Source organism: Camelus ferus, chromosome 1 (genome assembly GCF_009834535.1).
Source record: "Camelus ferus isolate YT-003-E chromosome 1, BCGSAC_Cfer_1.0, whole genome shotgun sequence".
Taxonomy (NCBI): domain Eukaryota; kingdom Metazoa; phylum Chordata; class Mammalia; order Artiodactyla; family Camelidae; genus Camelus; species Camelus ferus.
In genome coordinates, this window is record NC_045696.1 from 59241364 (window position 1) to 59255393 (window position 14030).

The 14030-nt window shown below is 42.3% G+C and overlaps 1 long non-coding RNA gene across 1 annotated transcript; it reads right to left on the reverse strand.

Annotated features, from left to right (window-relative positions):
• Positions 1-716: 716 nt before the first annotated feature.
• LOC116663873 lies at positions 717-12012 on the reverse strand. The gene is made up of 3 exons (XR_004320236.1): positions 11760-12012; positions 8875-8878; positions 717-728 (listed from the first exon to the last, which is right to left on the reverse strand). It is a non-coding gene; the product is annotated as an uncharacterized LOC116663873 (long non-coding RNA).
• Positions 12013-14030: the final 2018 nt, after the last annotated feature.

A 14030-nucleotide genomic window follows, 5' to 3' on the forward strand; every position in this document is an offset into this window, starting at 1 on the left:
TAAGTTGAACCACCATAAGTTGAGTCAGCTACAACTTTTCTTGCAGCTTCTCCCATACTCTGGTCTCTTGCTGCCAACTTCCTGAAACACTCAAACATCCTTGGCTCACAGTGAAAACTTCTTCCCTTGCTACCTCACTGTAAATTTTCTTAAATGTTTAGAAAAAAACCAATGCCTTTACTGAAGTGGTTGCTAGTTTCAGAGGCACATTTGCTTGCTTCGTCTGATCAAGTATTTGTCCACCCTGTGCTCCTATGACAACTATCACAGTGACCTAGCATCACGGGATGTGGCATGGTATGGGAGCGAGGCAGTCTTCAGTAGATATTTTAAGTACAGACTGCCCCCTGGATTCCCAGGCACCACTTCTGGTGGAGTATGGCTTCCCCTCACCTTCAGCTGTTGAGAGTCACTACTTGTAATGAGAAGTATTACTGATGTGGAGCCAGAAAAAAGGTTCTATATTCTCTGTCTCAGGGTGATGAGGAGGGGCGGTTCACCTGTGTCCTTGACTCGGTTATCTTCTTGGCCTGGGACTGTGGACTCAAGGTCCCACTCAGCCCACCTGGCACCTCAAAAATACCTGTTGCTCAGCAAGTAAGGGTACACTTAACTTCCTTCCAATTTGGTTTTCCCATCTGGAAATATGAAGCAAGTATGAGACCCAGTGAGGCAGACCCGTATCTCTCAGGTTTTATCATTTTCACTGTGCTCCAGACGTCTTCCGACTGCCAGTACCTGCAAGTTGGTGCTTGAAGACTTTATCTGGAACCCTGGAAGGCCCAAGATGCATGGAAGCTCAGAAGTTCTGGAAAACTAACTGCCTTCCCCCATCCCCACACAGGAGGGGGGAACCAGTGAGTGATGGGAGATGATGTATAAATATCCCAGCAACCCCAGCCCTTGGGCAGGTTAATTCTGAAGTGTGTGTTTTACACTGTTTCCCTGCAGGCTTAAGCTATAGTTGTCCACTGTGTGGTTGGCTTAATAATTCACCTTTTATTGGCTGTCTTCCCCTTCCTGACTCACTTCCTCCCTCTCTTGCTTGTATTTCCTTGGATTAACTCCCAAACAAACTACTTGCTCTCAAATCCTTGTTTCAAAGCCAGCTTCTGGAGGACCCCAAATGAAGATGATTCTCTAGCATAAGTTAGCATCATGAAACACACATTTCTGAAGAGCCGCTGAAGGAGAGAGATGCCCCCTCCTCTTCCTATTCCTCTGTTATTATCTGAGGCAACGGGGCTGTACCCAGAGATCTGTGGGGTGTACTGCATGTGCCCTCCTCTGTGTAGAGCCTCGTCTTGTAATAACATGTTCACAGATGCTGGGGAGGCTCCTTGTTATAATGTAAATGTTCGATAAAGGAACACGTGTCACAGTGGAAAGAGAGTGGATCAAATGCTGTGCTGATGGTGAGTGAGAGGAGTGGTCTTTATTGAGAGTGGCCCCTGGATTCCCCCTACACTGTGTTCCCTGGTGTTCTGAGAGGTGCTTAATAGATGGAAACACAAAAATAAAGTTCCTATGGTCAAACGTTTGGGAATTGCTGAAACAAGCAGAGGCTATTTTATGGTAGGACTTCCCAGGACCTTTAACAAGACAAAGCACATTGTGATTCTCTGAGGGAGGGATCACAGATTTGGTGTTTTCCAGATCTCTCTGGCCATGGACTTTTTGAGGAAACATCTATTAACACCCCATTGAAGACAGTCTGGGAAGTGATATTAGAGAGACATATATTTTCCCTCTCCCACGTCTTTCAATCATGAGTGTTTTGAAATGAGTTCTGGCCTCCATCTGAGTGACTGAAATGTCTTCTCCCTTTTTTCTCATCTGTGAAGCTAGGCTTTAGAGAGGGGCTGTAACTCATTATATTTAAAGTACCATAATCATTATGAGACCCAGCAATTGCCTGGACCTTTGCAGTCTCCAGATTGCTTTTCCACACATTAATCCTCATAACAACCCCAAAGGTGGAGCTTTTACATTCTTATTTAACAGGTGAGGAAACTAAAGTTCAGACGTTTTCCCAGGATCACTTGGTAGCACATCGTTTCAGGAAAACTGCTATTTGAAGCAAGCAACACAAGCGGTAGACTCATTTTCTCTACGTTGCCTGAATTTTGAGTAAAGATTCAACTAATATAGCAGACTTTTCGGTTTGAAAAGCTCATTGGACCAGGCCAAGAGAGAGAAAGATGAAAACGCATCAACTCTCAGAGCATGACATATGGGATTCTTTCAGATGGTGTGTGGGCTGGGTTTGAATTTTTGTGCTATCATTTACCAACTGTGTGGCTTTGGGTGAATTACTTAAACAATCTGAACCTCAGTTTCCTCATCTATAAAGCGGAGAGAATAATATTTCTCATGGGGGCTACTGTGAAGATGAAATTAGATCATGTACTTAAAGCTCTTCACATGGGAGGTGCCTGGCATGTAGTAGGAATGATAGAGAAAAGTTAACTATTACTAGTAGCGCAGTACCCATAACTTCATTTTTTCTGACATGAATTAATATTTTAACAAAAACCAGACATTATTTCTGTTGCTGCTTTACTAGAAACAGTGCTATTTTCTAATGACTTCTGGCAGTAGGGTTTTTTCTCCTCTTAAATTGTTTGTTTTTGGTTTTATTTTGTATAAAAATAAGACTCAGTGAGATAGGTCTTTGCAATTTTTTTCTCTCCAACTAAATAGCCCGTCAACACTCCTAAACACTCCACCTCAGCCTCTGAAAAAAAGGAAAAAAGGACAAGTTGAGAACATTTGGAACCACAGCTCAGAAACCTGAGTGTTTCCCATTTCAGCTTTTCCTGAAATATTTTGATGAAAAGCCTGTGCTGTGGTTTTAAATGGCATTGGGATACCCATCTTCTGTTCCTCCCCCTAAGCTCCTGAACATGATTTATATTTCCCTATTTTAAGTTAGTGCAGATTTATGAGACTTTAAACACCATAGTTGAAGTTATTGGAGGTTTAAAGGGATTAAGCAAGTCCGGCAGTACCTGGAGGTGTATAGGTTGTTGAAAAGATTTATCAGTATTTCCGTGTTAAAACTCACTTTTAAGGATTCTCATAGCCTGGGTCTGAATCTATTTATTTGGGCAGAGGAGTGAAATTTTGGGATTTCTCTCAGATGGGAAAAAGTCCATCCCTTTATTGCTTCTTGCTTTGTTTTGCGGGCTGTGCCTCTGCCGTTCACCTCCTCATCTCTCACGTCTAGCTTGCTCTTTCTTCTCTGGGGTTTCCCTTTCTTCTCTCTGGTCCTGTCTTCTCTCCAGCTGCTGAACTCTTGGTATTCCTCTGTGTTCGCGTATGCATAAGCTCAGCTCTAACACGTGAACCTAAGAGCAGCTGTGGGGAGCTGACACTCCAGGGTCGGGCTGCGAGGGTTGGGACTGCCTCGTGCCATGGGGGTGACAGATCCCTGTGTTTACAGCAGGGGGTGCAATGGCTCCGCGGCTGAGAGGGGCTGGCTGGAGGCTGGAGTTTCGAAATAAAATGTCCATTCAAGGCAAAGCATGTGAAATTCCCAGGCAGTTAGGTTTTAGAGAAGCCGTATTGAGTGACACTGAAAATAGGTTCAGGGGACAAAGTGGGCACACACTCTTTGTCATATTCTACCAGTGCTGGGAAGAGCCAGCGTTCTTCTCATTGCCAGTAATTATTCTCATCAGCCTCTGCTTCTTACCTCTCAGGTTTCTTCCAAGTCTTAGTTCTGCCTACCCTGTCAAATCAGTGTGGGTGCAGGGAACGTGAACTCATTTTAATATCAGTCTGAACCAGACATCACTGGAAAGGAAATCAGAGAAGCTCTTCCAAAGTCAAAGAAAAATAACTTTTGTTGAGTACATACTCTATGATTTCACTTACATGAAAGCCTAGAAAAGGCAAATCTAATCCATAGCGACAGAAGATTGGTGGTTGCCTGGGGCCAAAGTAAGGGAAGATTGACTGAGATGGGGCAGGCGAGGACTTTTGGGATGCTGGCGATGTGCTTTGTCTCAGTTAGGGTAATGGTATGTAAAATTGTAAAAACTCATTAAAATGTAGAATTTAAATGGGTGTAAATTATACCTTGATTTTTTAAAAATGTATCTGCTGTGCGTCCACACCCTTGTCACCTCTCTCAGCACAGATGATGGAAAGCTGAGTGTAAATCTTAAGAGTGCCCCCCCAGTCTTGGATGGTTGTTGAACCAGCCGAAGCTGTGTATCCATATAGGGCATGCGGATAATCTGAAGTAGTAGTTCAACACCTGATCAGTTATCACTGACTTTGGACTGCTCTCTGTGCCCTTACATTCCCTGAGTACAACCTGACTGACAGGGGCAGGAGGGAGCAGACAGCCAAGAAATGTGGTTGGGGAAGCCAGATTAAACAATTACCAGGGAGAGACAACCAAAGAGTGAATGACCACACGGATGATAAAGAATTGTTGACTCTGTAATGTGAGCCGTGCATTGTATAAAAGTGTAAAGGGATTCATGAGTTGGAGCAGATGCTCATTAGAAATCAAACTAACCACACCGAATGATCTTGGCATCTGGATAACAGGAGGTCTTCACCAACTCCATCTTTTTCACATCTCTAATGAAATTTTTGATATTGCTTAAGTCAGGCACAGTGCCCTATTCATTCTGGCTTCCAAATTTCCATTTTAAAGTTGGCCAGGCTCACCCAGAGGATGATGTAACTTGATCAAGGATGGAGTTAAGATTTAGGACATAATATTTTTGTCCCTGCTGTGTGACCTTCTGAAAAATCACTGTTTATTTGTTCACATATTCACTTATTTAATACAGTTATTGAACACCTGCGACAAATAAGGCTGTTGAAAAGACCCTGGGGATACATGACTCAAGGCTTCGCTTGCCTCATTGGTAAATGCTATTCAGGGATCCCTGCTCCATCCTACCACAGTGCTGATGGATGGCACGGGGAGCAGTGTGTGTGGTCAGGCTTTGAGAGCCGCAATGCTGTGCCTCCCTGATAAAGCTGCCCAGGAGCTACAACAAAAATAGGACTCCCTAACTTCTCTGGTCTCTATCTTTCCAAAGGGTAATTCTCGGGCAGGTAGAGCATCTTTGCCATAAAAAGTTCCATGGAAATAAAATTAAGCATTTTAGCTTGTTTGTTGGAAAAAAAATGCTCTTAAAAACCCTGTAAGGTGGTTTTTAAGTTAATTCCTTATTGCTTCAAAGCACAAATTCACATATAGTTATAAATTAACATTTGATCTAGTGCAGGCAGTAGACCAAGGCTTTTGTTCAGCCTTTCTCCCTGATTTGCAGTGTTCCCTGTCCTACTCACTCCATCCCTAAACAAAATTGGGAGGTCAACAGACACAAAATTGCTTTTCTTCTTGAAGTCCTTCTCACACTCATCTTTAAGTGTACAAGATCTGTTCCCTTTCAGCGCATCAAACCAACTCTCAGAAGAATCTGAGAGCATGGGATTCAAATTCTACTCTGTCCATTTATAATATGTGAACCCGGGGAAGTTCCCTAACCTTTCTGTGCCTTGGTTCCTTCATCTGGAAGTAGGAATAACAATATCTACTTCAAGTTGTTAGGAAATTTAAAAAAGATAATGGTATCTAGCCAATGGTAGAAAACCAACTGGTAGTTATTAAAGTCTAGCAAAAGTGAAGTCTGGAGAGAAGAGAAGAAGTCCATCATAGAGCAAGAAGTATTTCGCTGATTCTTGAAATGGAGGAACCAGGACTTTCAGCTTTTGTTGAGTTGGTAGCTACCATGGGGGTTAGGACCTTCAGATTATTAAACTCAGAAGAGCATATTACAATTGTCCCTTGGTATTTATAGGAGATTGGTTCCAGGACCCCTATGGACACCAAAATAAGGGAATGCTCAAGTCCCTTATATAAAATGGTGTAGTATTGACATTTAACCTATACACATCCCCCTGTATACTTTAAACCACTCTAAATTACTTATAATCCCTAATATAATGTAATTACAATGTAAATAGTTGTAAATACACTATAAATGTGATGTAAATACTTGCCAGCATGTGGCACAATTAAGTTTTGCTTTTTAGAACTTTCTGGATTTTTTTTTCTAAGTATTTTCAATCCGTAGTCAGTTGAATTCACAGATGCAGAACCCACAGATAGAGAGGGCTGACTATAAAGAAATATTTCCCTGCAATTCTTACTTTGTTTAGAATATTCATTCACACCTTGTTATAGGGATGACCCTTACTGTCATTTATGCTCCTCTTTTCTCATGCAGCCTCTTTTTTTTTTACACTTTGAAAATTTTTTTTTAATAACAAACTTAATCCTTGAATTTCCTGAGGATACAGAGGGCCGACTGTATCTATCTGGGACATTCTGAGAGGGGAAATAAGTCATCATAAGCCCTTGACCTAAGAGTGAGTTTTTCTCATTAATCTAATATCCAGCTATAGGAAGAATGCATATGGAACAATGATGGAAAAAAAAGTCATGTCCCCACTAGCTGCGATGGCTACATCAGCAGATGCCGCAGTCAGATTACCTCCACACTCCCCCAGGAAACGTTGACATCTCCTGGCCCTTTCCAAAGAAGGCCCTGTTCCACCCAAGAGGTCAAAATCAGTGTCACAAACTGGGCTGAGAACCTGAAGAGAGTCTGCCTGCTGATCCAAGAACAACAGACGACTTTAATCACGGCTCAGGCTGTGATTAAAGTTGGTTGGAATTCACAGCCGGCAGAACAATGACCACATTCATGAACTGAACTTCTGCTTACTCTCCTATTCCAAAGTTCTTCATCTTCCCTCTGCATGGACAGCCAGCTGTGCTGAGAGATTTGTGGTGTTAGCACCTGGAAGTGTTGGGTGGACTTGATTACTGTGTAATAAAATCTAACTTGAATGACTTGAAAATATAGTTAAAGGATGCAAACCTATTTGTAATTACTAGGAGCCCCCAAATAAAAACCCACTAGATTGTAGAGCTCCATGTGGGCAGTGACCATACTTGGTTTTTCTTTTTACTGCTTTATAACTAGTATCAAGCACAGAGCTTCTTGGGTAACCAACCATCTTCGCTTGCCTGGGACTCTCTGGCTTCAGCCCTAAAACATCCTGCATCTCAGGAAACCCCTCAGTCACAGGCAAACTGGGATTATTGGTCACTCTAGGCTTGGCACATAGTAGGTGCTCAAAAAATTTTCTTAAATGAGCAGCAGAAGTGTAACTGGAATTATAATGCAGTAAGTTGGATTAATTGCTGGGAATAGGAGTCTACCTTCAGCAGACACTGATTTGAGGTTGAGTTTGGTGAAACCACCATACTATTTTGATGGTATATAGGCCTGGTTTTGAGCTCTGAATACTGTCTCATTTCTTTTCCTTAGTTTGACTTAAGTTTATACATCCGGGTCATTCGTCAGCAATAGGCTGCACACTTTCAAATTGTCAAAATATGGTCAAAACATGACTGGGATTTCTAAAGTCTATTTTCCATATTTGGTAACTTTCCTACCCTATATACATAGAGGACAGGTGTTTTAATGTGATCCATTCTATGCAATTGGGAAGGGAGGAGCGATTCTCCAATCAAAGTAATTCAACCACCCTTTACTGAATGACTGCTCTGGGCACGGTGCAAGGTGCTGCAGGGCATTCAAAATGAGTTGAAAGGATCCTTGCCCTTAGCAGCCCTCCATCTGGGAGAGCTCCATATGTAAATATTTATGACAAGAAGCAGGCTTGATAGATGCATGCTACTTTAATGATTTTAATTGTGCCCTCTGTGACTATGGGAAAAGGAGATCAATCTTGAGACATTATGGAATGCCTTCTTAAGGAGGTGGGATTTAAGGTGGGCTTTGAAGAAAGTGCAGGACTTCAAAAACTGGCTAAGGAATGCGGAGAGTGACTCTCCAGGTAGAAGGAAGTGTATTAGTTGGGTTAGGCTACTCATTACCTAAATCTGTCTATAGGGCCTTAACCGAATGGAGGCACGTTATTCTCATTCAGTGAGAAGTCCAAGGCTGATGCAGCAGTTCCAAGGTGCCACCAGGGTCCCAGGCTCTTTTTCTCCTTCCTCTTCCTACCCTTAGCTTTGCTGTCTCATGCTTCCAAGATGGCTGTTCTACCTCAAGCCTCCTGTCCATGGACCAGGCAAGAAAAAGAAGAAAGGAAGGAAGGAAGGGAAGGAGGGTTGAGAAAGGAGAGAAGCATGTGGGAGGGGAAGTCAGGGGCCTGTGTGAGGAGGGCAAATACTTCCCCAAATCCCTAGCAGACTTTCTCTGAGTCATGTTTCATGACAAGCAACAGGTTACATGGTCACCCCTAGCTGCAAAGGAGTTGGGGAAGGTGAACATGCTAGCTGGACAGAGTGTCCTCCTGAATAATATTGCAGTTGTTTTAGTAAGGACAATGGATTTGGGGTAGTTAACCAGCAGTGTTTGTGCCTTTGAGCGGGAGTCTAGGAATGGGGACAGGGCAGGGATTGCTGGATAACTAAGGGGATGAAAAGTAGAATCTTGTGCCTGGAGTGGGGTGTGTGTGGGGTGGGGAGGGGCAGGACAAGATGTAGTGGGATGGCTTCATGGACTATGGGGAGGAATAATCTGAAGAAGATAAGATTGGAAAAATACAAGCCAAATGCAGGAGACGTGTGGCTCTCACAGGGCTCTTTAATTTCTTTGCAGAATCTCCCGAACAGCCTAGATGACTCTGTTTCATGTTTCATGGGGTAGAATTCACCCTTTACTCCCAGCCTTTTTCCTTCTCAGTCTCATGTTTCCAAGCACCTTGGATAGAAATATAAAAAATACCACTTTCAAACTTGTACCTTCATGTTAATATCAAAAGGAGATAATAGAAACATTTAAACCATTTCTTTCCCTAAACTCTCCTGTTATTCATATTTCAATTTCATGTTATTATTATTCATATATTATCTTGATCAATTCTCTTAATTCTGTTGGGCACCATACCATATCAAACTTTTCTCCCATGAAACAACTGATTTCAGTAATGTGCAAAATGCGATTTTAAAATACTAATCAGAAAAAAAAGTATGTAAAGAAATATAATGCTTATCAGAAATATAATACATATTTCCATATATAGATTTCTGATTAGTATTTAGCAATGCTAAAATTTTATCACACACACATATCCATATACATACACATATATATTTTCCATCTATAGGTGTCTTTTTGAGAGTTGGATTTGTTCTTCAGCTTTTTTTTTTTAAGTCCTAACAGTGAACCTAACCCTAAACTTGCACTTAGCCCTAACCCTGAACCTAGCCCTGATAGTGTATGTAGCCCTGACTCTGAACCTAGCCCTAACCGTGAACATAGCCCTCACCTTGAACCTAGCCCTAAACCTGAAATTAGCCCTAACTCATCACCTAGCCCTAACCCTGCATATTGCCCTAACCCTGAAACTAGCCTTAACCCTGAATCTAGACCTAAATCTGAACCTAGCTCTAACCCTCAACCTAGCCCTAAACCTGAAACTAGCCCTAATCCTGAACATAGTCTTCACCTTGAAACTAACCCTAATCCTGCACCTAGCCTTAACCCTGGACCTAGCCCTAAACCTGAACTTAGCCATAAGCCTTCTCCTAGCCCTAACTCTGAAACTAGCCCTAACCCTTCACCTAGACCTAAACCTGCACCTAGGCCTAACACTGAACTTTGCACTAACCGTGAATGTTTCTTGTCCTAACCCTTAACCTAGCCCTAAACCTGAATCCAGCCCTAACAATGAACCGAGCTCTAACCCTGAAACTAGCCCTAAACCCGAACCCAGACCTAAACCTGAAACTAGGCCTAAAATGGACCTAGCTAGCCCTGCACCTAGCCCTAAACTTCAACCTAGCCTTAACCCTGAACCTAGCCCTCAACCTGAACCTAGCCCTAAGCCTGCATGTAGACATAACCCTACAATGGGACCTAAACATGCATCTAACCCTAAACCTGAACCAAGCCCTAACCTTGTACCTATCCCTGACCCTGAACCTAGCCCTAAACCTGAACCTACCCCTAACTGTGAACCTAGTCCTAAACCTCAACATAGCGGTAAACTAGAAACTAGCCCTAACAATGAACCTTGCCCTATCCTTCTTTTTTTTTTTTTTTCTTTTCTCTTTTTGGCATCATTTTATTTATTTATTTATTTTAACATTTTTTATTGATTGTTCGTCAGCTTTGAGATTTTTTTTGTGTCTTGGTGTGATCTTGCTTTGGTCATTCTCTAAGCTATAGATCTGAATAGTTTTCCCATTGCTTGGCACTAGCCTTGGTTTCTTTCCAGATAATAGTTTCTGAAGATAACTTTAAGTGTAAAGAATAGTTGAAGAACCAGGAAGAGCTTACTAGTATTACAGGAAGTTATGATATTATTACTCTAAGTCAGGAGTCAGCAAACATTTTTTGTTAAGGCCAGGTAGTGATTATTTTTGACTTGCAGGCCATATGTCTCTGTCACAACTACTCAGCTCTGCTGTTGTAGCATAGACATTAAGTGAAAGAATGGGCATGGCTGCATTCCAATAAAGCTTTATTTACAAAATCCCTGCTTTAAGTGAACAGCAGGAACACTATTCTCCCTTTCTCTACCGCTCTCTTTCTCTATTTCATTGCCTTCTTATCAGCATCTTTCTTCCACCTTTGTCTTTATTCCACTCCCATCCTGACCCTTCTGTTTCTCATTCTCTTTTTCACATCTTGATTCCTTTCCTGTCTTGTCCCTTGCTATAAGACATATCCACGAGGGATGCTTGGCAGGTCCTCCTAGCCTCTGAGATGGCATCAGAGAGGAAACTTACTCTTCCTCGAGTCCACTTAGTGACACAGAGAGGCTCCTGGGCTGACTGCATTCTGAGTCTGGTCACTTTTTAAGCACATGTAATTCTTCTTGGGGAGCTTTAGATATACTTTGGTTTATTAGCTGTGGGATTTTTTTCTGGCTTCCTTTGGACCTGAATCTCTGAACTGTCGAAAGGAGGCTTTCTCTTAAAATGTCAGTGGAAAATGACATATGTTTGAATGTTCTTTTGTCTTTCTGAGTTCCCCCCTTCTCTTCAGGATAGGCAAGGCTGACAGAGGCATGGGTGTGGAGTGTATGAGGACAACTTCCTCAGGGTCTGGAGGAAATCCATCTTACTTTACCTGCTGCAGATTTCCTCATGCAGGCAGGTTTTTTGGCCACCACGTGCTTTCCCCAAAGACAGGATGAGAAGGAATGGGCTGCAGCTGCAGCAGGAAAGATTAAAAGTAGAGGTCAGGAAGAACTTTGGTTTTGTCACAACTGTATATTAAACCAGGCAAAGACCGGTGATGTTTTGGCGTTCCCTTGGAATTGTTAAAAGAACAGGACAGATTACTTCCTATGCTCACTCTAAACAGAAAATAGTGTGACAAAGGAAACAGCTTTGTGTTAGAAATTTCCTGTGCAGTATGGACTGAGGGCTGGGAATCAAGATTTGAGGCCCGAATATCTTCCACCAGCTTCCTCTGTGCAGACCAGTCCTCAGGATGCAGGCTGATCCCTGCAACAGGGAAGGCCACTTGCCCTTCCAGTTTCTGCGTGATGCTGATGGTTTTCCAGCTTCAGAGCTTTTTATCCCTCTCTTCTTCTTGTGGCTGTGTCTTTCAATTTTGCATAGCTAGCTCCATTTTGAAAAACAAAGTGAAATAAATATTTGGAAACTTGACTATCCTGTCTAAGCTATTGTCTTATTGTCTTTTTTCACTGCCTGAACTTCATGAACAGATGACTCAGCTCTGCTGCTTCCACTCTCAGTCCACACACTGGCTCCTGTCCTGTCTGCAGTTGGGTTTCGCACTCTGCTTTGCTCCCCCACCACATACTCTCTCCTAATATCGGGTTCCAGTCTCCTCTATCTTCTCAAAGGTGCCTTGAAATCTATCACTTACCCACACATCCTGTCTCCATGCCCCAGGTTTCGTTGGCCCTCACTCATCTGTGGAATCTGCCATTTTTGACTCCTGTCTGCCTCCTGACACCCTCTTGTCTCTCATGTCCATGGCCACCGTGCTCCTGTCACTTGTCGTCTGTTTTTTCTTTCAGGCCTTGACTACCCTTCTCTACCTCGCCTGGCAAAACCAGTTGACAAGCTGTTGCAGAAATTCAAGATTACAGAGCTAGAGCTGGGCTGAGATGGCCCTGGAGGAGAAAGTGGGCAACAGATGACAATTCAAAGGAAAACTTTGGCTTAATGACCATCTAGATGCTGGAAGTAGAAGAGATGAAGGAGCCAATCAAGTGTCTCAGGGTTCTAGTCTGGGTGAATGGAATAATGAAGTTAGGGAAGTCGGGAAGAGGTGCTGGTTCTAAGGCGAATTTGATTTGCGTGGAAAGCAGAACATACAAGTGGATAATATGTCTAAAGAGGATAGTTAATGGAAGTGGATAGAAAACCTTTTATCTCATTTGCTCTAGCTGCTCCAGCCAGCTCCTAGCTCCTTAATCAATATTTCCTGCTCCCACCCCTCCCAGGCTCTGCGCTGACAGTCCTAATTGCCGATTGGACATTTACCACCCAAATGCCCATCATCACTTCAGATCTTCAGGTAAGAAGTAATGTGTTACAGGGAAGCAGCATGGAAAGCTGGCCCAGGAGGCAGGAGTTCTAGGGTCTGCTATGTGACTTTGGGCAAGTCATTTTACTCTGTAGTTTTCTCAATGATGAAATGAGTGGTTAGATTAAGTAATATCCTACTTGATCGCTTTCCCATCTTTCCCTAGATGGATTTCTCCTCTAGATTTCCTTCTTCTGTTAGTCATGCCACCGTTCCCTCAGTTCCCTGGTGCTGGGAGGTATTTTGAACTCCAGTTTCCCACCCTTCCCTCTTTCCTGCCCACACCTGCTTCACTCCACATATAAGCCATCAACACATGCTACTGCTTTTCCTTCTCATTGATTTCTATAGCTTCCCGTTTCCTTCCCACAGCCACACCCTCCTTGAGGTGCCTACCACCACATTCCTTGATTATTTCTGTGAATTCCAAACTCCTCCACAGTCTTCTGGGCGCATCTGCCTTCCTAAACACTTCCATCTACTCTTATGTATCAGGCCTTCCTAAACACTTCCATCTACTCTTATGTATCAGGCCTTCCTAAACACTTCCATCTACTCTTATGTATCAGCCTGTCTCCTTCCTCCTTCCGTCTCCAAAGAGGGGTGGATGGAAGGGGGTGTTTGTCAAGATTATTTGAGAGATTTTTTCCTAAATACTTGTACCTGAACCTCTCTCCTCCTTCCTCCCCACTAAATTCTTATGCACCATGTGAAAACATTTCCCCTGGTCATGATCCTCTCTCTCTCTTCCGTTATTGTCAAGAATCCACATTATGAAAATTAAAATATTTATATATGCACTTTATAGTTCATAAAATTCCCAAATAATTCCCTCAAGATAACTGCTATTTCTTTGTAAGATGTCTAGCGTTACCCTATTCTTTTAAAAATTATTTTAAAAATAGCTTTATTGAGGTATGATTGACATTTGATAAATTGCATGTATTTAAAGAACACAATTTTACCAGTTTGACATAAGCATACACCCATGAAATCATTGTCACAATCAAGAACATGTCCGTCCCTTCCAAAGGCTTCCTTGTTCCTCTCCATAGTCCTAACTGCTTGCCCCTACTCTCCGAGTCTCCTGCTCCAGACATCTCCAGACAACCAGTGATCTGCTTTTCTATCAGTATAGGTTTGTTTTCTATCAGTACAGATTACTTTGCATTTTCTATAATTTTATATAAATAGAACAATTTAGTATGGGCTTTTTTTTGACTGTTATTCAATCAGCATAATTATTTTATCCATGTACTGTGGGTGTATCAATAATTCATTCTTTTTTATTACTGTGTAGTATTCTGTGTTATGAATATATTGTAATTTGTGTATCTCATCACTTGTTGATGAATTTTGGGATTGCTTCCTGTCTTGGGCAATTACAAACAAAGCTGCTTCATAGCATTTGTGTATGAGTCTTTGCACGGATATTTGCTTTTATTT